Source organism: Chiloscyllium punctatum, chromosome 9 (assembly GCF_047496795.1).
Source record: "Chiloscyllium punctatum isolate Juve2018m chromosome 9, sChiPun1.3, whole genome shotgun sequence".
In the NCBI taxonomy this organism is placed as follows: Eukaryota; Metazoa; Chordata; class Chondrichthyes; order Orectolobiformes; family Hemiscylliidae; genus Chiloscyllium; species Chiloscyllium punctatum.
Window position 1 is genome coordinate 89,415,693 of NC_092747.1, and position 25,596 is coordinate 89,441,288.

Consider the following 25,596-nt stretch of genomic DNA (forward strand, 5'->3'; position numbering starts at 1 on the left):
TCCTTGGATGCAAGCTATCAGGGCCAGGGGCACTTATCTGCATTTAACCTTGTCAAATATTGCTTTCCCACAATTCTAATGATCCTCCCATGTATTCTTCAGTATGAATGGGACTGAGTCAAAATAACAGTTTAATTCCTCCAAGCAAAAGTCAGGACTGCAGAGGCTGGAAACCAGAGTTTAGATCAGAGTGGTGCTGGAAAAACACAGCAGGTCAGGCAGCATCTGAGGAGCAGGAAAATCGACATTTCGGGCAAAAGCCCTTCATCAGGAACAGAAGCAGGGAGCCTCTGGCGTGGATAGATAAATGGGGGTGGGATGGGGTGAAGGTAGCAAAGCGTACAATAGGTGAATGGGCATGGGGATGCAGGTGATAGGTCTGAGGAGAGGGTGGAGCAGATAGGTGGGAAGGGAGATTGGCAGGTAGGACATGCCATAAAGACAGTGCTGAGCTGGAAGGTTGGAACTGGGGTGAGGTGGGGGAAGGAGAAATGAGGAAACCTGTGAAATCCACATTGGTGCCCTGGGGTTGAAGCGTTCTTAGGCGGAAGATGAGGCATTCTTCCTCCAGGTGTCGGGTGGTGAGGGAGCGGTGGTGGAGGAGGCCCAGGGCCTGATATCCTCGGCAGAGTGGGAGGGGGAATTGAAATGTTGGGTCACGGGGTGGTGGGATTGATTGTTGCGGGTGCCCCAGACATGTTCCCTGAAGCACTCTGCAAAGAGGCATCCAGTCTCCCCAATGTAGAGGAGACCGCATCAGGAGCCACAGATATAATAAATGACATTGGTGGATGTGCAGGTGAACCTTTGATGAATGTGGAAGGCTCCTTTGGGGCCTTGTATGGTGGTGAGGGAGGAGGTGTGGGTGCAGGTTTTGCAATTCCTGTGGTGGCAGGGGAGGGTGCCAGGACGGGAGGGTAGGTTGTTGGGGGGCATGGACCTGACCAGGTAGTCACAGAGGGAACGATCTTTGCGGAGGGGAAAGGTGTGGGGCGGAAATATATCTCTGGTGGTGGGGTCCGTTTGGAGGTGTCGGAAATGTCAACGGATGATTCAGTTAATGCGAAGGTTAGTAGGGTGGAAAGTGAGGACTGAGGGGTTCTGTCCTTGTTACGGTTGGAGGGGTGGGGTTTGAGGGTGGAGGTGCGGGATGTGGATAAGATGCATTGGAGGGCATCTTCAACCACGTGAGAAGGGAAATTGCGATCTCTGAAGAAGGAGGCCATCTGGTGTGTTCTGTGGTGGAACTGGTCCTCCTGGGAGCAGAAATGGTGGAGGAATTGGGAATACGAGATGGCTGTTGCAGGAGGTAGGTTGGGAAGATGTGTAATCCAGGTAGCTATGGGAGTTGGTGGGCTAATGGAGATGGAGAGGTCCAGGAAGGGGAGGGAGGTGTCAGAGATGGTCCAGGTAAATTTAAGCTCAGGGTGGAATGTGTTTGTGAAGTTTATGAACTGCTCAACCTCCTCACGGGAGCACAAGGTAGTGCCGATGCAGTCATCAATGTAGTGAAGGAAGAGGGGAGTGGTGCCGGTGTAACTACGGAATATGGACTGTTCTACGTAGCTGACAAAGAGACCGGCATAGCTGGGGCCCATACGTGTTCCCATGGTTACTCATTTGGTCTGGAGGATTCGAAGGAGAATTTGTTGAGAGTGAGGACCAGTTCAGCCAAACGAATGAGAGTATCGGTGGAAGGGTACTGTTGGGGATGTCGGGAGAGGAAGAAACGGAGGGCTTGGAGGCCCTGGTCATGGTGGATGGAGGTGTAGAGGGATTGGATGTCCATGGTGAAGACGAGGCATTGGGGGCCAGGGAAACGGACGTCTTGGAGGAGGTGGATGGCATGGGTGGTGTCTCGATCATATGTGGGAAGTCCCTAGACTAGGGTGGATAGGACAGTATCAAGGTAGGTGGAGATGAGTTTGGTGGGGTAGGAGCATGCTGAGACAATGGGTTGGCCAGGGTGGTCAGGTTTGTGGATCTTGGGAAGGAGGTAGAACCTGGTGGTGCGGGGTTCCCGGACTACGAGGCTGGAAGCTGTGGGTGGGAGATCTCCTGGGGTGATGATGTTGTGTATGGTCTGGGAGATGATGGTTCGGTGATGGGGGCTGGGGTCATGGTCGAGGGGGCGGTAGGAAGAGGGGCCTACAGCCACACCAGTCTGAAAACGCCCAATATCATCCGATCTTTGAAGCTAAGCAGACTCAGACCTGCTTAGTACTTGGATGGGAGACCGCCTGGGAATACCAGGTGCAGTAGGCTTCAAAACAAACCATCGTCTCCATACAGAACCTCATCACCTCAGGAGATCTCCCACCCACAGCTTCCAACCTTGTAATTCGTGAACCCCGTACCGCCCGATTCTACCTCCTTCCTAAGATCCAGAAGCCTGACCATCCCAGCTGTCCCAGTGTTTCAGCATGCTCCTCCCCACCAAACTCATCTACACCTACCTCAATACTGTACTGTCCCCCGGTCCAGGAACTCCCCACATATGTTTGAGACACCACCCACGCCCTCCACCTTCTCCAAGACTTCAGTTTCCCCGGCCCCCAATGCCTCATCTTCACCATGGGCATCCAATCCCTCTACTGAGAAATAAGAAAAGGATGATCACCTTATTGGGATTTTACTATAGTCCCCTCGACAGTCAGCTGGAAATTGAGAAACAACTTTCTAAGGAGATCTCAGTTAACTGCAAGAATAATAGGGTGGTTATGGTAGGGAACTTTAACTTTCCAAACATAGATTTGGACTGCCATAGTGTTTAGAGCTCGAATAGAGAGGAAATTGTGAAGTGTGTACAAGAAAATGTCCTATTTCAGTATGTGGATGTACCTCCTACAGAAGGAGCAAACTTTGGCCTACTCTTGGGAAATAAGACAGGGCAGGTGACAGAAGTGTCAGTGGGGGAGCTCTTTGGAGCCAATGACTACAATTCTATTAGTTTTAAAATTGTGCTGGGAAAGGATAGACTGGATCTAAATGTTAAAGTTCTAAATTGGAGGAAGATTAATTTTGATGTTATTAGGCAAGAACTTTCAAAAGTAGATTGGGGGTGAATATTTGCAGGTAAAGGAAATGGGAAACCTTTGAAAATGAGATTGCAAGAGTCCAGAAATGTTATGTTCCTGTTGGGGTGAAGGGCAAAGCTGGTAGGTGTGGGGAATGTTAGATGACTAGAGAAATTGAGATTTTGATCAAGAATAAGAAGGAAGCATATAGACAGCAGGGATTGAGTGAATCCTTAGAAGAGTTTAAAGGCAATACAAGTATACTCAAGAGGGAAATCAGGAGGGTAAAAAGGGGACATGAGATAGTTTTAGCAAATACAGTTCAGAAGAATCCAAAGAGATTCTACAAATACATTAAGACAAAAGAGTAACAAAGGAGAGAACAGGGCACCTTGAAGATCAGGGAGATCACATATGCATGGAACTGCAGGAGATGGGGTAAATACTAAACAAGTGTTTTACAGCAGTGTTTACTGTGGAGAAAGATATGGAAGCTAGAGAACTTGGGACATAAATAGCGGCACCTTGAAAAATGCTAATGTTATAGAAGAAGATGTGCTGGATATCTTAAATGTAAAAAGATGGATAATCCCTGGGACTTGATCAGGTGTACCCTAGAACTCTGTGGGAAGCTAGGGAAATAACTGCTGGGCCCTTGTTGAGATATTTGAGTCATCAATAGCCTCAGGTGATGTGCACAAAAACTTTAGATTGGCTAACGTGGTGCCACTATTTATGAAATGTGGTAAGGAAAAGCCAGGAAACTATAAAACGGTGAGCCTGACATCAATGGTGGAGAGATTGTTGGGAGTAAACCAGAAGGATAGGATTTACATGTATTTGGAAAGGCAAAAACACATTAAGTAAAGTCAACATGGCTTTGTGAGTGGGAAATCGTGTCTCACTAACCTGATTGAGATTTTTGAAGAAGTAACAAAGAGGATTGATGAGGGCAGAGTGGTAGACTTGATCTACATGGACTGCAGCAAGGCATTTGACAAAGTTCCTCATGGTAGATTGGTTAGCAAGGATAGATCTCATGCAATAAAGGGGAAACTAGCCATTTAGATGCAGAAATGGCTTAAAGGTAGGAGACAGAGGATAGTGATGGAGGGTTGCTTTTCAGACTGGAGGCTATTACCCAGCAGGGTACCACAAGCAGTGGTGCTGGGTCCACTGTTTTTCATCATTTTTTAAAATGATTTGGAAGTGAACATAGAATATATAGTTAGTAAATTTGCAGATTACACCAAAATTGAAGGTGTAGTGAAGAGCAAAGAAGGTTACCTCAGAGAACAATGGGACTTTGATCAGATGGCTCAATGGGCTGAGGAGTGACAGACAGAGTTTAATTTAGATAAATCTGAGGTATTGCATGGATGTGCCTTCAGTTATCAGGGAGTAAGCTCAGGAATTTCTGCAATAAATTCTCTGCTGTCTCTATCATCTCCCTTTCTTCAAGATGTTGCTTTATGCTCCCAACTTTGATAAAATCATCTGTCTTCAATGTGGTGCCTCTGTTAAGAGGAGGTGGCAGTGGTGTTGTGATACTTGCACTCGATAAATAATCCAGAGACCCAAGCTAACATTCTCGCAATAGGAGTTCAAATCTCACCATGACAAATGAAAGAAGTTTGAATTCAATAAATTCTGGAATTTAAAAACTGGCCTAATGGCCACCAAATTGCAATAAAATGGCCAAATAGCAATTGTCACAAAAAAAAATCCCATTCACTAATACCCTTTAAGGAAGAAATCAACCATTCTTACTTGATCTGGTTTACATTGAACTCTGGACCGACAATAATATTTGTAATTCTGAACTCTGAAATGGCCTGCCAAGCTAATCGATTCAAGAGTAATTAATGTTGAGCATTAAATGCTGGCCTTGCCAGCTGCAGCACCCCTTTTAACAGCCAGTGATGCTTTATGCTAGTAAAGGTGTCAAATAAGTACAAGCTTGATGTTATTTCAGCGAAAGGGACTGCAAGCCATTGGCTTGAACCAATCTATGTGGTGAATGTAATTCCACTAACTTATTGAATAGGGAATACAAAACTTTAGATTTGAACTGCTAAGTGACGTGAAGCAGAATTTGGAAATGGTATTATTCCCATACACCTGCTGTCCTCACCAATTATAGGTGGATGAGGGTGCAGGTTTCAGAGGTGATGTCAAGAATGCCTTAGCAAGTTATTGCTTCATGTGAATGTTACACAAGGAAGCCATTGTGCAGCAGTGGAGAGATGAAAAGATGGAGGATAGGATGCTGATTAAGCAGACTGATTTGCCCTGGTTGCTATTGAATTTCTCATAGTCTTTTTTTATTTAAAGTGTCTTACTCTGGCAACCAGAACTACTATACGAGCCAGTCAAAGAAACTTACTAGATGGCAGCTCACGTCCTTTCAAATATCTTCAGAAAAAATACCTTTCAGGCTGTCCTTGCTATGATTTCTGGGATAGAATTAGATTCAGCAAACAAGGCAATGGAGTTAGTGTAGAGAACATTTGGATCCTTAAAAAAAAGACCAAACTTTAATAAGCACATTGATAGTTTCTACCAACGTTACTGGGCAAGTTGCATGTAATATCAATTTTAAATCAGTAGAAAGTTATATTCTATAAAATGGTACAGATTAATTCTGACCTTGGGGCCAATTGAATTTATTCTTGCCAGAGAGGATTATATTGGATTTAATACAAGTTATTACAAATTATTCATTGAGAAATACAATGCCAATTACAAAGTAGTGAGTTGCACCAAGATTTGTTCTGATCAGAAGTATCCTTTTGTTTATTTGTAAAACTGCTGATAATCTATAGAATGTAATGTTGCACCTTGCTATACCAATCCTGCATACTTAATAAGCCAGGGTAGATATCTACTGTCAGATCCTTAGTCACCCTTATCATATATACATATCTTACCAGCGAAGCATATTTATTTCATGAAAGCCTTACTTATTAAGTCATCTTTTGTTTTCCTTACTGAAGTGTACTTAATTTATGCACTTTCCTCTACTTCCTTTATAATCTTCCTTATTACGATTCCATTTATATATCTCTCCCTCCAATTTGCCTGGCTGAGTGTTTTGCAGCCTGCTCTACAGTGAAGTACTGCTGTTCGCAACAATTTTTTAAATTTTCTATTTTCGCGCAGGCCCTAATTTTATACCCATTTGTATATCTGTAGAGGGAACAATTGTGAAGTAATTACTTTGTCTCATTATCACAGGTGTGTCAATTTTTTTGTTGCAGCATTGATTGGGGTTTGCCTGCTTTAGTGAAAAATTAGAAAAATCTTGTTCATAAAACAACAGATCTTAACATTTTCACACTGTTGGATTGACATCAAATATTGTTTACCTTCTTCCTACAATGCAAATCTGGAAATGACTGATTATAATATGAAGAGATGAATGATTAAAATGTGTGTGACATCTTTGTCAGCTATTTTAATAATGGCACCAATCTGATTATTTTAACAATGTCTCAGATTGTGTTAAGCATTTGCATACAGCTATCTGTATAATCATTTCTAACCCAAAATACTGCAAATGTTATCATGTCTTCATTTTTATTTCTTAGAACAATGCCTTGATGAGTAGTACATTGGAATAGAGGAACAGGAGTAGGCCAATCAGCCAATCTTGTCTACCCTATTATTCAATTAGATAACGGATAATCATCTTCCTCAATGTTACTTTCCTGCATTATTGCCATATCCCAGATGCCATTAGATTTCTGGGGGCATCTTTTTCTGCATTTTACTTGCTCAATGAACGAGCTACCACAGTCCTCAGTAGTGGATTCATCATCATCAGTCAAGAAATGTCTTTTTAGTTCAGTCTTTGATGATCTACCTTTTATCTTGAGATTACGTCCCTGGTTTTAGATTCACTAGACAGGACAAACATCTTATTTACATCTACCTTATTATAATCTCAAAGAATTTTGTAAATTTTGAAGAGGTCACCACCTTACTCTTTGAAACATAGAGAACACATGATGGTTTCCTCAATCTCTTCTCAACAAAATCTTGCCATTCCAGGGTATGGAACCTGGTGATCCTTTACTGTGTTCCTTCTACAACACATGCTAATAACTCTATTACGTGAAGTGCCTTCAGGATAAATCGACATGGAATTTTCACTTGTTTAGATGAACGATTCAATTTCTATACGTTAAAGCAATATTTATATTAACTGTCAGAAAGAAATGAAAGCAAGGTCATCATTGTAATGCTTGACAATCCAATTGTGGTTTTAGTAGATTGATGAGTGTGCAAAAATACAAATAAAAGAATTGTGATTGGAGGGCTGGATTGCTGTGTATAGTGTCACTTCTAGAGTTTATTAGTTACCAACTCAGATCATTTTGATACTCCAATGTGGCTCAAATTGGCAACTTGATATTTAAAATCTGCTTGTGTAATATTCTAACATGAGTAAGTATCAAGTTTCCAATTTTTAATTAATCCAGAACCTGCAGCACTAGCATAAAAAAAATATTTTGTGGTGCATTTGGTAGAATGTATCTAACCCTGACTTTAAAAAATACCTTGTGTGGAGTCCAATAGGTTCCATGCCTAAACTTTATTAATGACCACATCATTCACGACTGGTGAAAGAGTGTGGTGCTTGAGCCTTTATTTAGAACTTCACCTCCTTTAAAGGTTCGAATTAGGGATGAGGAGTATTTGGGGAGTATGTTAAAAAATGGAACTTCAAAAAGCCATGAGTTACTTGACATAGAGTAATTATGATTAGAGAGATGAATGTTTGGTTCAAAGACTGGTGAGGAAAAAAATGGGTTTTGATTCATGGACACCAGCACTAGTGCTATGGAAACTGGAAGCTATACCAGTGGGCTTAGCTTTCCAACCGAACTATGGTTAGTGGTATAATTCAGACTGTAGCGAGAATGTTGAAGTAAAGAGTGGGAGGAAGGGATAATGTGTGTGTGGAAATGTGCTCAATCAAAGAAAAATAATGAGACAGTGTAGTAATTTGGGTATCGACAACCAGAGTGTGACAGAGAAAGACTTAAGTAAACATTTAAGTGTATATCAGCAGGTGAGGCTAGAGATTGCAATAATAGTAAAACAGAGTCTAAAGCTTTATATATCCTAATAAATGCAACATTGAAAACAACAACTCATCTGGTTCACAAATGTCCTTCACAGAGGGAATTCTGCCATCCTTAACTGTTTGGCCTAACATTTTACTCCAGACCAACAGCAATGTAGGTGACTTTTAACTGCCTTATGGGCAATTAGAGATACGAAATAAATACTGTAGTGGCCAGCAACACCAAAATCCCATGAATGAACATTAAAAAAAAAGAACTGTAAGCACAAATAGAAATAAATGTGTTTGGACTGATTGCCATCACAGTGGCAGATTGCAAAGTGACAAAGAGTGGGACCTGAATATTTATAAGCATTTAGCATTTCTGTACGACAGGAAGCAATTAACAGATATTGGGTTGCTGATATTATAAGGTGACATGAGTATAGCTGAGATGTGTTTAACTCAAAAGGGCAAGATATGGAATCAGTTTGGGTAAAGATAAAATTAATATATGTGAGAGGGCTTTTGTGATGAAGGGATTACGCCCAAAACAGTAATTCTGGTGGCTCCTGACCTGCTGTGCTTTTCCAGCACCACACTTATTGACTCTGATCTCCAGCATCTGTAGTCTTCACTTTCTCCTTTGTGTGAGTTGTCTACTTCAGTTTAACAATTGTTGTACTGTTGAACAGAGTATATCGGCAGAAAAAAATTGCAATAATCACAGGTAATTTTAAATATGTGATAGGTGAATCAGATTGGCAAAGTTGGCCTGAACAATTAGCTCATAATGAGACGGTTTATGAGAGAAGTACATTCTAAAGCCAATGAGTAACCAGGTTATTCTAACCTTGGTGATGAGAAATGAGAGAGGACCATTCAAAAATCTTCTGGTAATGGGGGCCTCTTAGTTGACAATGAGCATTATATGTTGGAACCTCAATGTTTAGTTTGAAGGAGAGATTGGCCTATATAAAGGGAAGTATAAATCAATAAAGCCAGGTTTAGTGAAGGAGTGCTGATAAAGTAGCTTAAAAAGGTAGGACAGTTAAATACAATAGCAGGGGATATTTAATCACTCTCAAAATTTATCTGAGTGAGAAAGAAAGACTGAGAAGGATACATCATTTGGCTAAATTAGAAAGTTAAACATAGTGTCAATTTGAACGAAACACTGGGAAAATCGGTGATGATTCATGTAAGTTAAAGGATTGTTTAGGTTCTAAGAATCTAGGAAGAATGACCATAAAAAAGAAAGACAGCAAGAGTTTCAATCATATTTAAATAGAAAAAGAGAGAGAGTAACAAAGCTAGGAGTCATCTTCTAGAGAATATGCTTAGGGAATTGATCATGGAAAACAAGGAAATGGAAGAAATATTAAAAAGATATTTGGTATCTGTCTTCACTGTCAGAGACACGAGGGGCCATGGGGAGGTGTGTGGTAAATGGTGAAGGTGATGGTGGTGGTCAGTTGAATAGTTACTAGTGAGTAAGCCTGTGTTTTAATATTTTCAGAGAGTTCCAGGCAGAGGAGAATTGCTGAACAGATTTTCAATATCTTGGCAATTCCCTCAGAGTCTGCATTAATGTGAATGATTTATGCTCCCTGATGATGATTCCTGATGAAGGGCTTTTGCCCGAAATGTCGATTTTCCTGCTCCTCAGATGCTGCCTGACTTGCTGTGCTTTTCCAGCACCACTCTAATCTAGACTGTGTTTCTAACAGACTAATGTTTCATGAATAGCTATTTATTTGAAATAAAGCTCAAAATAAACCATCCAAATTTTCTGCTTTAAAACTGGATATTTTTGGAGAGTTCCAGGCAGAGGAGAATTGCTGAACAGATTCTTCAATATCTTGATAATTCCCGCGGACTCTGCAATAATCAGAATAATTTATGTTCCCCATGTGCACCTCCCATCTTTGTGGGACCTTCAAATGTCTGAAAAATGTGGATTATTATTGCAAGAGAAGCAATTCATAAAAGGCTCACTGGACTCAGTTTTCTGAGAAAGATCTTATTTTATGGAAAAAAAGGGCAAACATTTGACTTATTCTCATTAGAATTAAGAAGAATGGCCTTATGGAAATTTGTTAGATTCTGACACGATTTGATTAAACAGGTGCCAGGTCGATGTTTCCTTTGAGTGGGGGAAACTAGACCTACAAGCATAGTCAACAAATAAAGAAGACTGTTTTTCTGTATCTCACAGGATTGCTTCAATGTGGAATTCTCTTGCTTGGAAAGCAATAGAGGCTACACCATTGAATTTATTCAAGACATTGTATGATACATTTTCAATAGGTGAGACTGGGCTTTCAGGAACAGAACAAAAAGAGGATTTGAGATCACAACAAGACAGACCGTAATTGTTCTGACTGAGGAAGAGGCTCAAGGTCTGAATGACTGACTTCTGCTTTTGTGTCCTACATCCTTGTACCCTCCTGGTTTGGATGTGTGCTATAGCTCGTGTGACCATTAGCTTAGATTGCCCATTTGAAATTTCTGTTAATTGGTGCAAGTGAATATCTTTTGCAGCATAATTGTTTGTGAAAGTGGACCCAGGCTTACTCTTATTTGTGCAACAAATTCCACACCCCTCCCCCACGCACAAAAGTTCTTATGTAAGCATCACATTCATGAATATTCAAATGAGATTCTAGAAGATCTGGAGCAGCCCACTAAGGAACTGGTTATTGGTTGAAATACCATTGTTCAAGTGGCCCTGTCAAATCATATTAATGTGAAAAATTGCTGCATGTCTATACTGTTGCTGTTTACATAGAATGGATGTAATGAATTACAGTGGCACATTTAGCTTTGATATATGTTGTGTTCTCCGTGTGCCTAAATTGAACTGACTGTAGTACGGATGAGTGCAGTCATTTTTTGAACAACACACCAACCATTTCTGGTCTTAATTCGTTGAATTATTAGTGGTAGAGCTGGAGTCATGCCACTGATTAATGGTTTGAGCTGCTATACTTTCGCACTCTGCCACTGAAGCAAATCGCAAATGCATGACTAGGAATTCCTTAGTCTGATAACTGAATTTATAAGAAGAATTGGGAATTATATAGATGACATCTTTTTATGTCCACCCACAAAGGTTATATTTTAAAACTGTCACAGTACACATGGACAGTAAAGTTATTTAATGTCTGCAGATTTATCCAGTATTTCAATCAGGTTAATATATTTTCTGTGTCACAATGTGAGTTGTACAAGGTTATGCATTTAAAGTGGCATCCTTTTGTAGATGCACTAATTCATTAAGAGGTTTAGTTGGATAACAATCCATTTCAAACATTAGGTTATGCTAATGATAACATCAAGAATTTGGGAAAAAATGGATGGTTGTAAAAAATGTCTCCAAGGAACGTAAAATAATTTTAAAAATATTATGTGATCTAATAAGACAACATTGCAGTGACTGTAAGAAGATCAGCCAGCTAGACGTCATAGAATATGAGTTTCTGGATTGGGCCTGTTAACATATTCTGGCTGACAGGTAGAAAGAGGAGTGTCAGATATTCTGTCACTCTGAGAGCTGACTCAGAAGAGGTAGTATTAGAGTTAAGGACAATCCATGTATAAATAAAGGGTGATTTGGTGATGCAATGCTGATCTCTGTGGAGTTATTTCAGTGGTGAGAATAAAGCACATTCCTGGTCTGGTCCCAGTATGTGGACAAAATGCTTTATTTTTTTTACCAGGCAAGTGACATTGTTGCAAATGTAAAAAAAGTAGTTCTTTTGACAGTATGTTGATCCACAGCTCTTTCTATTATTAGGAGCCTAACTTTTCCTGAGGCATCAGATATTAACAGAATTGATAGGCATAGTTGAGGAATATTATGACCCCAAGCCTCCTCTAATTCTGAGATGCTATTGTTTTTGTTCGGCAATTCAACAACCAAAGGAATACATAATGCGATTTTTGACTTGGTAGAGAAGATTGGCAGAAGCATGTGACTTTGATTTAACCCTTAATGAGATGCTTAGAGACCTTTGGTATGTGGGATTATTGAGGTAAACAATGCAAAAGCACTGACTAGCTGAAGCCCAATTGGGCCTTAAAAGGTGATACAACTGAGGTTAGCTTGTACCTGAAATAGCGTTAGGCCAACATGTAGAGCAAATGAGTTGTAGGTTATCCCAATAGAAGTGGACACTCTTGCCAGGCTAACTAAGCTTCGGGAACAACAGTTGAGTATAGACAATTGCCTAGCATCACTCAGGACATATACTGATCAGAGGGAATCTAGTTTGGCCCACAACAAAACCCGAAAATAAAGCCAAGTCTTGGCCAAATATTTAAAGTTTTCTTTAGAATTCTTCAGGCAAGTCATTGTTGTTGCAGCTGTATGCAAACTTGAGACAGCTAAAAAGACCTACTAAACCTAAATTGAGTAAGGTAACTCAAAGACCAGTATCCAGGAGAGTTTGTACCCTGGAAAGTCCACCAATATGTGATTTGGAACAGTTACATTTCTTAGCAAATCAGAACCAAGCAAAATAAAAATCTGGTTAAATGGTCATCAGGTTAATACCACTGCAGACATATTGGTGATTCAGAATCGGTTTCCATACCAGGAAATAAGTACAGTTTAAGGATACAACTTTGGATCCAGTCTCTTATGAGAAGCAGCTGTTTCAGTAACCAGTGATTATATAAAAAGGTTTGGGTCCAAGCTTGATGGGGCATAATTGGTTGCAAGAGAATCACCTAGATTTGCCCAACATTTTTCAATTAGAAAATAGCTGGCTGAGTGAAGTTCTAATTAAATAGCTGGAAGTCTTCCAGAAATTTCCAAGAACTTCTGAGGAGCTAAGGCCAACTTGTATTTTGACCAGGAAGCAATTCCACGATTTGCAAGGTGCATCCAATGCCATGTCTTCTGGGCAAAAGTAGAGGCAGAAAGCAGAAGGCCAGAAAGTGAAGGAATCATCAAACTAGTCCAATTTGCAGAATGGACTGCCCCAATCATACCAATTTTGAAGCCCAACAAGGTTCATTTGGTTGTGCTGACCTGCTCTTGGTGGATCATTATGCTGGCTTTGGCCTAACGCTATTTCAGGTACAAGCTAACCTCAGAGCTATGGCCTCAGCAGCTGCTCGCAGCCCAGACCAGGGCATTCGCAACACAGTCGGGGTGAATGTGAAGAAGGTGGAGGAGCATACACCGGTCGATCGGACGGTGTTCATGAAGAAGATTTTGCTGGAGTGCTGCAGGTTTGAAGCAGCGGATGTGTTCTGCCTGCAGGATTTCCCAGGGGCAGGCTATTTCGATGTGACCTTCAGGAGCATGAAGAATTGCGAGCAGCTCCTGAAGGTCTTCAAGGAGAAGGAAAGGGAACTTCTGTTCTCCATCTTGTCGGCGGTCCCGTTGTGTGTGCTTCCTGCGCAGAGGAGTCGGGTTGTTACAATCCATAGATATAACCCCCACGTCCCAGCAGCGGATGTCCTGACCTTCCTGAGAAGTCCAAGTTGAGGGAGAAAGCACTGATGTGGTTGATCCTTTCGGAATCTGGGCCAGCAAACGACAGGTCAAGGTAACCCTGAGGGTCGATGACAGTGGGAACATCCTCCACCCACCCTCCAGCTTTGCCATCGGAGGAAGCAGAGGTTACCTGACATACGCAGGGCAGCTGAACGTGTGCCGAACCTGCAGGAGGTCAAGCCACATGGCGGCGGATTGTAAGGTGACCATCTGTCAAAACTGCAAGCAGCAAGGCCACCCAACCAAGGAATGTAAAGAGGCCAAGAACTGTAATCTGTGCGGAGAGGCGGGCCACATGTACAAGGCCTGCCCAAGACGAGGCGCCGCCACCTATGCACAGATGGCCGGAGGTGGCAACACGAGCCGTGGACTGCGTAAGACCAGCAAGGTGTCACAAAACAGCACGGGAACAGTGTCTGGAGGCACCCAGAAGGAAGGGCAGGCTGTAGCGGAGCAGACAGCAGACAGCAGGAAGGTGCAGCAGCCGATCCAAGGTCCTTCAAGACAGACGGAGGAAATGCAAGAGGAGGGAACAAAGGAGGCAGAGGATTGGATTACTGTCAAAAGCAGGAAGAGGAAACCTCACCAGGCCCCCAAAGGGGAAAACGACGCCTACACGATGAGGATACAGGCAGCTCTTCCAATGGTGAGGACGGGAGCAAGGAGGGACGTCACCAGAGGAAGAGATAGAGCACTGCGGGGAGAAAGGAGGGCAGCACCGCCCAAACAGGAAAAGACGATCCCTCTGAGGGGACGGGTAAAGACCTCCCCCCACCCAGTGAGAACCACGAGGTACCCACCGCCCCACAGCTCCAGGTAGCTGAGAGCAGCAGTCCTGTGACAGCCCCGCTGTCAGACAGAGAACTGGACTGTGCCCGATCTGAAGACACCAGAGTGGGGAAATGGCCCCAGCGTGGAGCTGGACAGCTACCACAGCCCTGGGAGGGTCCAGCAGTTTGCTGTCACCATGGGAGTGCACACAGCTACATCAGAGAGGCAAGACCAGCAGCAAATGGACACTCGTAACCTCGTAAACTGTTAAAATGGGGATAAAAATTGCCAGCATCAATGTGCGTAGCATCAAATTGGCTACACAATGTGTTTCTACGATGGCCTTCCTGGCCAACATTAAAGCCGACGTCCTGTTGCTGCAGGAGTATGGGATACCGCACTTCAGCAGCTACAGGAGATGGTCGAGCTTGTGGGCCCATGGGCCGTCAGTTTAGTTGGGGGGCAACGATAGCCGTGCCTCCGGCCTGGGTATCCTGTTGCGATGAGGCAACTTCACCATCTCCGAGGTTAAGGAGGTGGTGGGCGGGTGCCTCCTTGTCACCGACGTCATGTACAAGAAGGCTCCCCTGAGATTAATTAATGTGTACGCCCCAGTGGGTAAGAGTGAACGGTTAGCCGTCCTGCAGCAGCTTCCACTGTTAATGGCTACGTCCAGGTCGGTCATTCTGGCCGGAGACTTCAACTGTATCATTGATTCAGATGGATGATCCGGTGAGGGGGGTGGGGGGGGGGGGTACAGTAATCTGGACACCACGTCCAGAGCCCTGATGGAAACGGTAAAAGATGCCAAGCTGCACGACGTCTTCAGCACCCTTGCAGATTGAGCACAGCGTAGATACACCTGGTCACTGGCAGACGGGTCTATCCGCTCAAGGATAGATTACCTGTTTGTGTCCCGAACACTCTCGGTCAGATCCACCGACATCAAGCCGGTGTTCTTCTCTGACCACTGCCTCCTGCTGGCTGACTGTTACCTACTGGACGAGCAGCGGGCTGGTAAGGGAATGCTGAAGCTGAAAACAAAGCTGTTGACCCCGGGGAAACATTAAAGAGCTCAAGTGGGACTACACAGGTTGGAGAACCGTGAAGCCCCTCTTTGAGTCCCCAGCGGACTGGTGGGAAACAGTACAAGGGAACATCAAGAGGTTCTTCATCCTCAAACGTGTTCAGGAGGTGAGAGAGAGGTGGGGAAAACTGTCCCAGCTCCAGGAAAATATGCAGAACCTGCTCCTGCTGCAGACAATGGGGGTCAATGTCACGAAGGACCTCAAGGAGGTGAAGGGCCAGCAAGCCTCGCTCTTTGCCTCGGAGGCCTCCAAGATAATCTTCCGGTCCACGGTCCGATTGGTGGAGCAGGATGAGACGTGCTCACGTTTCTTCTTCCAGAAGGTGCACAAAGAGAGCTCCATGCTCAGCAGCCGGAAGGAAGAAGATGGCTCGGTAATGTCATCTCAGGCTGACATCATGAGAATCAACAAATCCTTCTATGCCTTCTATGATGCCAAGCCGACCGACAGTGCGGCCTCCCAGTCGTTCCTGTCCTCTATCATGGAGGTCTTAGATGACAGAACACGGGAGACGCTGGACCAGCCGCTATCTCTGGATGAGCTGACCAAGGCCCTCGAGTCCTTCGAAAAGAATAAAACTCCCGGAAGCAACGGCTTACCGGTCGAGCTCTATTCTGCTCTGTGGGACTTGATCGGCCAGGACCTGCTGGAGGTGTATGTCAGCATGCTTCGGGCAGGTACCATGAGTGAATCCATGAGAAAAAGCATCATCACCCTCATCTACAAGCGGAAGGGGGAGAGGGAGGAACTCAGAAACTAGAGAAATTGAATACGGATTACAAAAGGTTATCGCCAACCGGGTCAGGTCTGCTCTGGGGTTGGTGATTCACCCTGACCAAACCTGTGCTGTACCGGGCAGGAAGATCGCTGAGAGTCTCGCACTCCTCAGGATACGATCGCCTACGTGCAGAACAGAGGGTTGGACACCTGCCTCATCAGCCTGGACCAGGAGAAAGCCTTTGACAGGATATCACACACGTATATGAGAGATGTTCTCTCCAAACTGGGCTTTGGGGAGGGAATCTGCAATTGGATCAGACTGCTCTACACCACATTGTCAGTGCAGTCTCAATGAATGGGTGGGAATCAGATAGATTCCCAGTCAGATCTGGAGTCAGGCAGGGCTGCTTTCTCTCTCCTGCCTTGTTTGTGTGCTGCATAGAGCCATTTGCCGAGTCCATCAGGAAAGATGCAAGCCTGAGGGGGTGACTATTCCTGGCAGTGGGGGCCTCTAGGTTAAGGCCTCCCTGTACATGGTTGACGTCACCGTTTCCTGCTCAGATCTGCTGTCCGTGCACAGACTGATGTGCATATGTGACCAGTTCGAACGGGCCTTGGAGGCCAAGGTAAGCGGAGGTAAGAGCGAGGCCATGCTCTTCAGGAACTAGGCCGACCAATCCTCGATCCCCTTCACCGTCAGGACCAACTACCTGAAGGTGGTGGGTATTTGGTTCGGGGAGGGGGCTAGGGCGTGTGCCAAGTCTTGCGAGGAGCGTATCAGCAAAGTGAGGCAGAAACTGGGCAGATGGAAGCTACGGTTGCTCTCCATCGCGGGGAAAAAACCTGGTCATCAGGTGTCAGGCACTGTCATTGCTATTATATGTGGCACATGCCTGACCTATTCCCAGAACCTGTGCCGCTGCAGTCACCCGGGCCATCTTCCAATTTGTATGGAGGTCAAAGATGGACCGGGTCCAAAGGGACTCTATGTATAAAGATCTGGGCAACGGGGGAAGAAATACACCCAAAGTCACCCTCACCCTGATGGCCACCTTTGTGTGTGGCTGCATCAAGCTGTGCGTGGATCCTTGGTATGCAAACACCAAGTGTCACTCCCTGTCCCCGGTGTTGAGAAGGATGGGCCTTGCCTCGCTGCCGTGGAATGCTCCGAGTAGTTGGACTGTTCCGTATCATCTGTCCTTCGTGGAGAAGTTGATGAAGAAAACACCTTTGACCACAAGTCCATCAGGAAGTGGTCAGCACGTAGTGTCCTTGAGACCCTTCGGGAAAAGGAGAGGGCGGATCCTATCGAGCGGTTCCCTGAATAGACTGTCAAAGCCATTTGCCTCATCGCCAGAACTTTCCAACAAGCACCAACACTGGTTGTGAGAAGGGCTCTGCCTGTGAGATCCTTTATGCACGCCCGGACTCTCAGCCGCACCGCATGCTGCCCTCGAAGCGGCTGTGGGGGGGACGAGACTGTCATACACCTCCTTCTGGAAAGTGCCTATGCAGAAGAAGTCTGGAGAGGAATGCAGTGGTGTTTGTCGAGGTTTGTCCCGAGCAGCGCCGTGATGCAGGACTCCGTGCTCTGCGGTCTGTTCCCCGGGACGCACACCGAGATGAACATCAACTGTGCCTGGAGGATCATCAACTCAGTGAAGGATGCTCTCTGGGCAGTCCGAAACCTGTTGATCTTCCAGCTGAAGGAGTTGACCCCGACTGAGTGTTGCAGACTGGCACATTTCAAGGTCCAGGACTACGTGTTGAGGGACGCGCTGAAGCTCGGGGCAGCTGCCGCCAAGGCGCGGTGGGGAAAGACCACCGTGTAACGTCTGCCTGCCTAAGCACAGAGGGCTGACGCAGTAATGGGGCTCTGCAGACCCCCCAGCTAAATATGTGGGTAGTAATCGCACAGACCTGTACATATGAATGATTAATCTGTCTCTGTATGCAAAGAAATGGAATGTTTACATATGTATGGCATGACCAATTGTACAGATCATCAAAATATTTTATGAATAAAGTATATTTCTGAAATAAAAAAAAATTGGAAGGCCAACGAGTCAGTTTGCATTTATGGGGATTTAAAATGAACAGTAAACCACTTTTCACAGTTACATAAATACCCAATCTCTCAGATAGAGAATTTATATGTAAAGCAGTCGTTGTTTCTCACAAAGATGCGCATGAGCCATACTTACTTGCAATTGTGTTTAGATAAGGATTCCCAGAATATGCTACAATTAATTCTCATAAGGGATTGTACAAACATACGAGTCTGCAATTTGGGCACTATAATATAAGCCTGCTCAATTTCTCAGTGAACTACGGAGAATATTTTGTGAGTTCTACCTCAGGTCGCTATTTATTTAGATAAATTTATAATACCAGGGAAAACTAATAAGTAACACTAAGACATTTTCCCAAGGCATGTACCTAGTAAAGGGAAAAAAAATGTTCTAGGCACACCAAGTGACCTACTTGGCGACAACATCAACACAACTGGGATATATATGTTGGAAGATAAAGTGAGGGCAATCAAAGGTGCCCCGACTCTCACATCTGTCCAGGACCTTAGGTCATTTCTTTGGCTGGTAAATTATGCCATAAATTTTGTACATAATCTGGACTCCATCTTGGCATCTTTGTATCAACTCTTACAAAAGGATCAGCCTTGGAAATGGTCACATTGAAAATCCATCAGGTTCAGTGAAGTTAAGAAACAGCTGTCATCTTCTATGGTGTTGGCACACTATGATCCCAAGAAAGATCTGATATTGACATGTGATGCCTCCCTGTGTGGCACGAGGGTGGTATTAGTTAGTAGATGGCCCAATAGAGAGGCACACCCAATAGGGTATGAATCCAAGACTTTGGATAATGCACAGCATAAAAACATGCAGATGGAGAACGAAGGATTGGCATTCATGTTTGGAGTCAGGAAGTCATTTAGACCTTCATGGACAAACATCTGTGGCAATTACGGACCACAAACTCTTACTTGATCTGCTTAAAATGGACAAGGCTGCCCATAGCTTTGGACCACATTCAGCAGTGGGCTTTAATACTAAGTGTTAATTATTACAAGTTAGAACAGTCTGGGAGACTGAGTAGTAAAGGGGGATGCATTGAAATACCACCCATTAGCAGACAGAACTGGTGGTACCTCAAATAGAAGGGTCTGTAGTGGTATTAAAGTTTCTGGACACACTTCCAGTCACAACAGACAATATCAGACTTTGGAAACAAAAAGATCCAGTCCTGTCAAAATTGAAACAACTGGTGGTGATGGGGGAAACCAAAGGGCCATCCCAACTAGAATTTCTGAACCCGGAGAGACCAACTCACAGTAAAGGTCTGCATATTATTATGGGGATGAGAGTGATCATCCCAAACAAAGTCACCATTAATACTGACTGAATAGTACCAGAGTCATCCAGGGGACTCTAAAATGAAGATGTTGTATCTTGGATGCAGACATAGCCACATTAGTGGGGCACAGCCCAGAGTGCCAACAAGAGCAAAAATTACTGCCAGCAGCTCCACCACATCTGTGACAATAGCTGAGTAAAACTTGAACTTGGTTGCCCATCAATGATGGAAGTACTTTCATGGCCTCAATGCTCATAATTATTGGAGATGTTCACTCAAAATGGTTGGATGTGCATAGATGATGTTCGTGAAAAATGTTGACAGTGATAGAAAAATGACGCACATCTTTTTCAATACACTAAGTCCCAGGAGGGTTGGCCATTGTTTACCAGCAGGGAATATGAGTATTTCCTAAAGTCAGATAGCATTCAACAGATTAGGTCAGCTCCATACTATCCATCATGCAATGGCCTAGCAGAAAGAACAGTCCAAACTTTGAAGGTAGGATTGTAGAAACAGCTTATATCCTCACCAGATACCAAATTGTCACAGTACGTATTTGATTATAGGACCACTCAACACATGAGTACAAGATAGCACCAGCAGTGTTGCTAATGGGTAGAAAGCTCCATACCAGGTTAAATCTGATCTTCCCAGACTTGGGTGGGGTGGGTGCAGTGAAATTGCATCAGGAACACCAATGCCTGGACACAAGGCTTCGCCAAGCAAGAGAGAAAGTTTAGTACAGGGGATGAAGTTTGGTGTAAGAAATACGGAAATGGCCCTGCATGAGTAAGAGGTATTGTTGATGTGAAATTAGGAGTAGTGATGTATAAAGTTCGGATTGGTGTGATGGTCCTGAACAAGCACATGGACAATATGAAAACTGCAAATTCGCAAATGGTGTGGGATCTGTTACAATATGATATCAATTTATTTTCTAACACTAAAAGTGAACATTAAACAACACCGTTTCACAACTCTAAGCCCCCCTTTCTCTTAAATGCTTACTATCTGCCTCCAACTGTATAACAACATGCTATTCCAATAAGACACTTATTAAAATTACATCAATTAATTTCAAAATCACATAGCTTCTGTTGTCTTCGATGTTTTTCTTCTTCCGGCTGAAGATCTCTCTGGGTCGTCTTCTTTCTTTTTACTGTGAATATGTTTCATATGAAAAAGTACCTTTGACAGAGAGTGTTTCCTAATTTCTTGGGTCTCTCCCAATGGCAGTTGCTCTCTGCAATTTTCAAAATTTCTGCACTTTTAAACCCTCAACATTGGACTATCTCATTGGCTCAATATTGGTAAGACAATAAATTCAAACTCGATTGGGTTTTTGTATCCTGGGGCATAAGTTAAATTAAATGGCTAAATTTGAATTGATGTCTAAACAGCAACCAACTCAGGTATCCATTTCCCAGCCAAAAGTTACATGTTTACAATTTTCCAGTACACTCTGGGACTGCCATCCATTCATAAACACAGGTGCTTGTAATCTCTCAGTTCGGAACAGCTTTCACTCTCTGTTAAAGATACAGTAAATGCATTCATAACAGATCAAAATGTGGCCTACCCATCTGGGCGGCACGGTGGCACAGTGGTTAGCACTGCTGCCTCACAGCGCCAGAGACCCGGGTTCAATTCCCGCCTCAGGCGACTGACTGTGTGGAGTTTGCACGTTCTCCCCGTGTCTGCGTGGGTTTCCTCCGGGTGCTCCGGTTTCCTCCCACACTCCAAAGATGTGCAGGTCAGGTGAATCGGCCATGCTAAATTGCCCGTAGTGTTAGGTAAGGGGTAGATGTAGATGTAGATGTAGATGTAGGGGTATGGGTGGGTTACGCTTCGGTGGGGCGGTGTGAACTTGTTGGGCCGAAGGGCCTGTTTCCACACTGTAAGTAATCTAATCTAAAACAGTCGGAACATTTGCCAGAATCCATGGGTTCACCTTCTCCATCAAGGGTTGATGAGTCCTTTGAATCAGAGATGGACATAACAGAAGCAGCTACTTTGTTGTGTTTACCACCAGAAGAAGAAAGTGAAATTCTATCCAGATGCTCCTGGTGCAAGAGGTAGCCTCTTGCATGTTACATGGTGTCTGTATCAATGCTGAGCCAGAGGAACCTGACCTGGTTCTAAAATGGCCCAAGAGGCTCGCCAGGAGAAAGGACTTGCCTGTGTCCTCAGACTCAGACGGGATGAGATGTAATGATTGTAATGAGGTCAGCCAGGTGGACTGCATGGAATATGAGATCCCTGATTGGGGCTTTTAAATCTGATCCAGTCAGGGAGTCCCAGCAGACAGATAAAAAACAGAGCGTCAGGGATTCTGGTACTTAGAGAATTAACACTGTACTAAAATCAAGGACTGTTTAAGAGGAAATAAATAAAGACTTGGTACTGGCCTCTTTGGAGTTATTTCAAACATTATTTAGGATTTTAGATTAGATTAGATTCTCTACAGTGTGGAAACAGGCCCTTTTGCCCAACAAGTCCACACCGACCCTCCGAAGAGTAACCCACCCAGACCGATTTCCCTCTGACTGATACACTTAACACTATGGACAATTTAGCATGGCCAATTCACCTAACCTGCACATCTTTGGACTGTGGGAGGAAACCGGAGCACCTAGAGGAAACCCACACAGACACGGGAAGAATGTGCAAACTCCAAGGCTGGAATCGAACCTGGGACCCTGGTGCTGTGATACAGCAGTGCTGACCACTGAGCCACCGTGCCGCCCTATATTTTATTAAGTATATTATATAGACACTGAACTTGAATAGTTTTTGTGTCTTTCAAACTTTCCAACTGTAGACTGGGAATGCCATAGTGTTAAGGGTTTAGGCGGAGAGGTGTCAGTGCTCCCTCACTGACATCTCAGTCACCTGCCCTGCCTTATTTCCCAAAAGTAGATCAAGTTTTGCACCTTCTCAGTCGGTACATCCACATACTGAATCAGAAAATTTTCTTGTACACGCTTAACAAATTCCTCTCAATCTAAACCCTTAACACTATGGCATTCCCAGTCTACGTTTGGAAAGTTAAGATCCCCTACCATAATCACCCTATTATTCTTACAGATAGCTGAGATCTACTTACAAATTTATTTCTCAATTACCCTCTGACCTTCAGGATTGCATTCTATTGATTTTTTCCCCATTATTTCTGCATGTATATAGATCATCAGCTACACAGGGTAACTCAGGAAGTGTTGTACATAGAGGAAGGGCAAAAGTGAAAACAATTGGACTGTTTCCAGTGGTTGAATGAGTAATCCCTCATTGTAAAGAAAGTGATATAATTCTTGTTTACATGATTTGCATACAGCTGTATCATCACTTTTCTCAAAAATATACCTTGTTAACGTGGAGTATGATGATCACAGCTGATGATAACACTTTTTCACGTTAGCTCCTACAGTAAAGTCTAGCTTGATATATCATCAGTTTAAATTTTTCACCTGGTTACTACGGTGGTTAACCACTGAATTTTGTTAATAAAAGTCTACTTATGTTCTGCAATAAAAGACCATAATTCAATTACAAACGAGTTTGTTTGTCTGATGTGGTCCTATCGGTAGATCATGTAATGATAGTATGAAGAGGCATGAACGGAAATGACGACCCTATGTGTTTGGTCTTAACTGACTCTGGACTTCCTGCATGATTGTCGCATGTACAGTATTTGGAATGACTTTTGCAAGTACAAACAATTGGATGCATCCTGGGAGCTGGACTGATTTTGAAAATATGTCTTGAGAGTCACATCACAGGAAAGTATGGGGTTGATTGTTTATTAAGCAGCTACTGCTGATACCATGTCACACCATCAGTTTTTTGAAAGCAGAAAATTCTAAATTAGCACAGGGGAAATAATAGGTTTTAGATGGCAGAGAAAGTTGTCTTATGAGCATAGATAAGGATTTTTACTTTTATTAATCTCTCATCATTTGTAACAGAACAAACATTAAGTTAAAATAAAACTAAAGTAGTTGAAAAGAAAAAGCTCAAAGATATTGCAGGGCAGCTCAGCCAATTAGAAATAATATCCTCCAACACATAGACAGCTATGGACATTTCTTGTGGCCTAGACAATCCGACAATCAGGAAGTGTCACTGGCGTTTAAGCTTGAGATCTGGGTTTCAGAACCTGAACAGCAGCTCGAGTCACTGAGGTGCATCTGTAAGGAAAGAAAACAATTTGACTAGCACATTCAGCAAGGTGGTCACACTGTAAGTTAGGAATATGCAGACAGGTATAGAATGGATGACTGCCAGGCAGTCCAATAGGAACAGTGAGTCAGTGCAAGAGTTCTCAGATGTATTGTTCGGTGGTTTCCCATTCTAAATATTGGTGTGAGTGATGAATCCTTGGTAGTGTGCATCAATAGCCAAGGGGGAGGAAGAAAGATTGCAGAGTTGAAGTGACAAAGGATTCTTTAGATTACAGTACACATATCTGTCTTTTAGTACTAGGGTCAAGGATGAAACAGAACAACTGTAAGCCATTCTTCTGGCAATGGGCATTCAGCTAGATGTTGTAATCCACATGTACAAATGACAGGTGCAGGAAGAAGAATATGGTCCAGCATTCAAAATATACTAAAATGTGCTAAATAGAAAATTAACAACCAAGACTTTCAATAGCCTCTGAATTACTCTCAGTGCCACATGCGGGTGAGAACAGGACTAGGAAAGTAACAGAGAAGAATGAGTGACTGGAAAGATGCTGGAAAAGGCAATGCTGTAGATTTGAGACCGGCTCTGGGGGAGTGGGCATCATTACAAGTCAAATGCGTTGCATCTGAACAGAGCCCGGACTTAGCCTGCTGTGAAGTATTTTGTTAGTGCTCTTGGGGAAGGTTGAAACGAACAGAGCAGAAGAGCAGGAATCAGGAGAGAATATTCAAAAAGTGATACTAGCATGTTGTATGAAATACCATGACAGATAGATGGCACTTCCATCAAAGAGTGACTAGGAAAAAAGTCTAAATCAGGTTTACATAGCATGTATGTCGATGGATAGAATATAACTAATGATATTGGAGAGTCAAAGATGTGAATTGTGGGATTCTGATGATATGACAATAACAGAGGCCTGGCCTAAAGGGCAGACGGGTCTGGGTGTTAAGTATTCCTGGTTTCAAGATGCTCAGAAAAGATAAAGAGAATAAAAAGATGAGAGGTTATGTTTTTGCTCAAGAGAAACATTACAATACTGTAGAAAGAGGATGTTCCATAGCAACAGACTTAATTTGGGTACAGCCAAGGAATAAGAAATGGAATTACACTGCTCCATGTAATCTATAGACTGACCGGTGGGAAGAATAAAGGGGAAAAATGGGTATCTCTAAATACTCATATATAGACTGGGATAGTGGTAATGTAAGGGACAGTGAGGGGCAGCCTTTAACAAATTATGTTCAGGAGAATTTCTAACAATGGCCTGTGTCCAGTCCAAGAAGAAACAAGCCATTACTGGTTCTTCAGAATGAGGCAGACCAAGTAGACCAAGTGACACTAGAAGGAACATTTTGGATACAGTCATCATTGTATCATAAAGTTGAGAATGATCGTGTAAAATTACATTGATCAATCCAGAGCAAAATTATCAACTGATGGAGGGTATACATCAATGGCCAAGAAGAGAGGTGGGCCAGATAGTTTGGAACAAAATGTTGTGGGAGAAACAGCAGCTGATAAATGAGCTACCTTCAAAGACGAGTTAGGTCAGGCACAGTCAGGGTTTATTCCGCCAAATGTGTCATGCTCCTCTGTATAGCATGTCAGAAATCATGCCCCACTATTCTCAGATTCACGAAGAAAATATTTTCATCAAAGGTGGCAAAATTCCCCAATTTACCTTTCTTGTTGGGGTTTTGTTTTTCTCCCAGTTAATGGAAAACAAGGACCACAGTCCCCAGAATTGCCTTATTGTTACAAATAATTAGATTCTAGCTAGAAGTAAATAATTATGAACTGTCAGCCACAGCTCGGCCAGTTAAAACTGTAACCTCCTTATGAAACTTCTACAAA

General features: G+C 43.3%; 1 pseudogene; it reads left to right on the plus strand.

Moving 5' to 3' along the window:
- Nucleotides 1–2,146: 2,146 nt before the first annotated feature.
- On the plus strand, nt 2,147–2,265 carry LOC140481703 (5S ribosomal RNA; annotated as a pseudogene).
- Nucleotides 2,266–25,596: the final 23,331 nt, after the last annotated feature.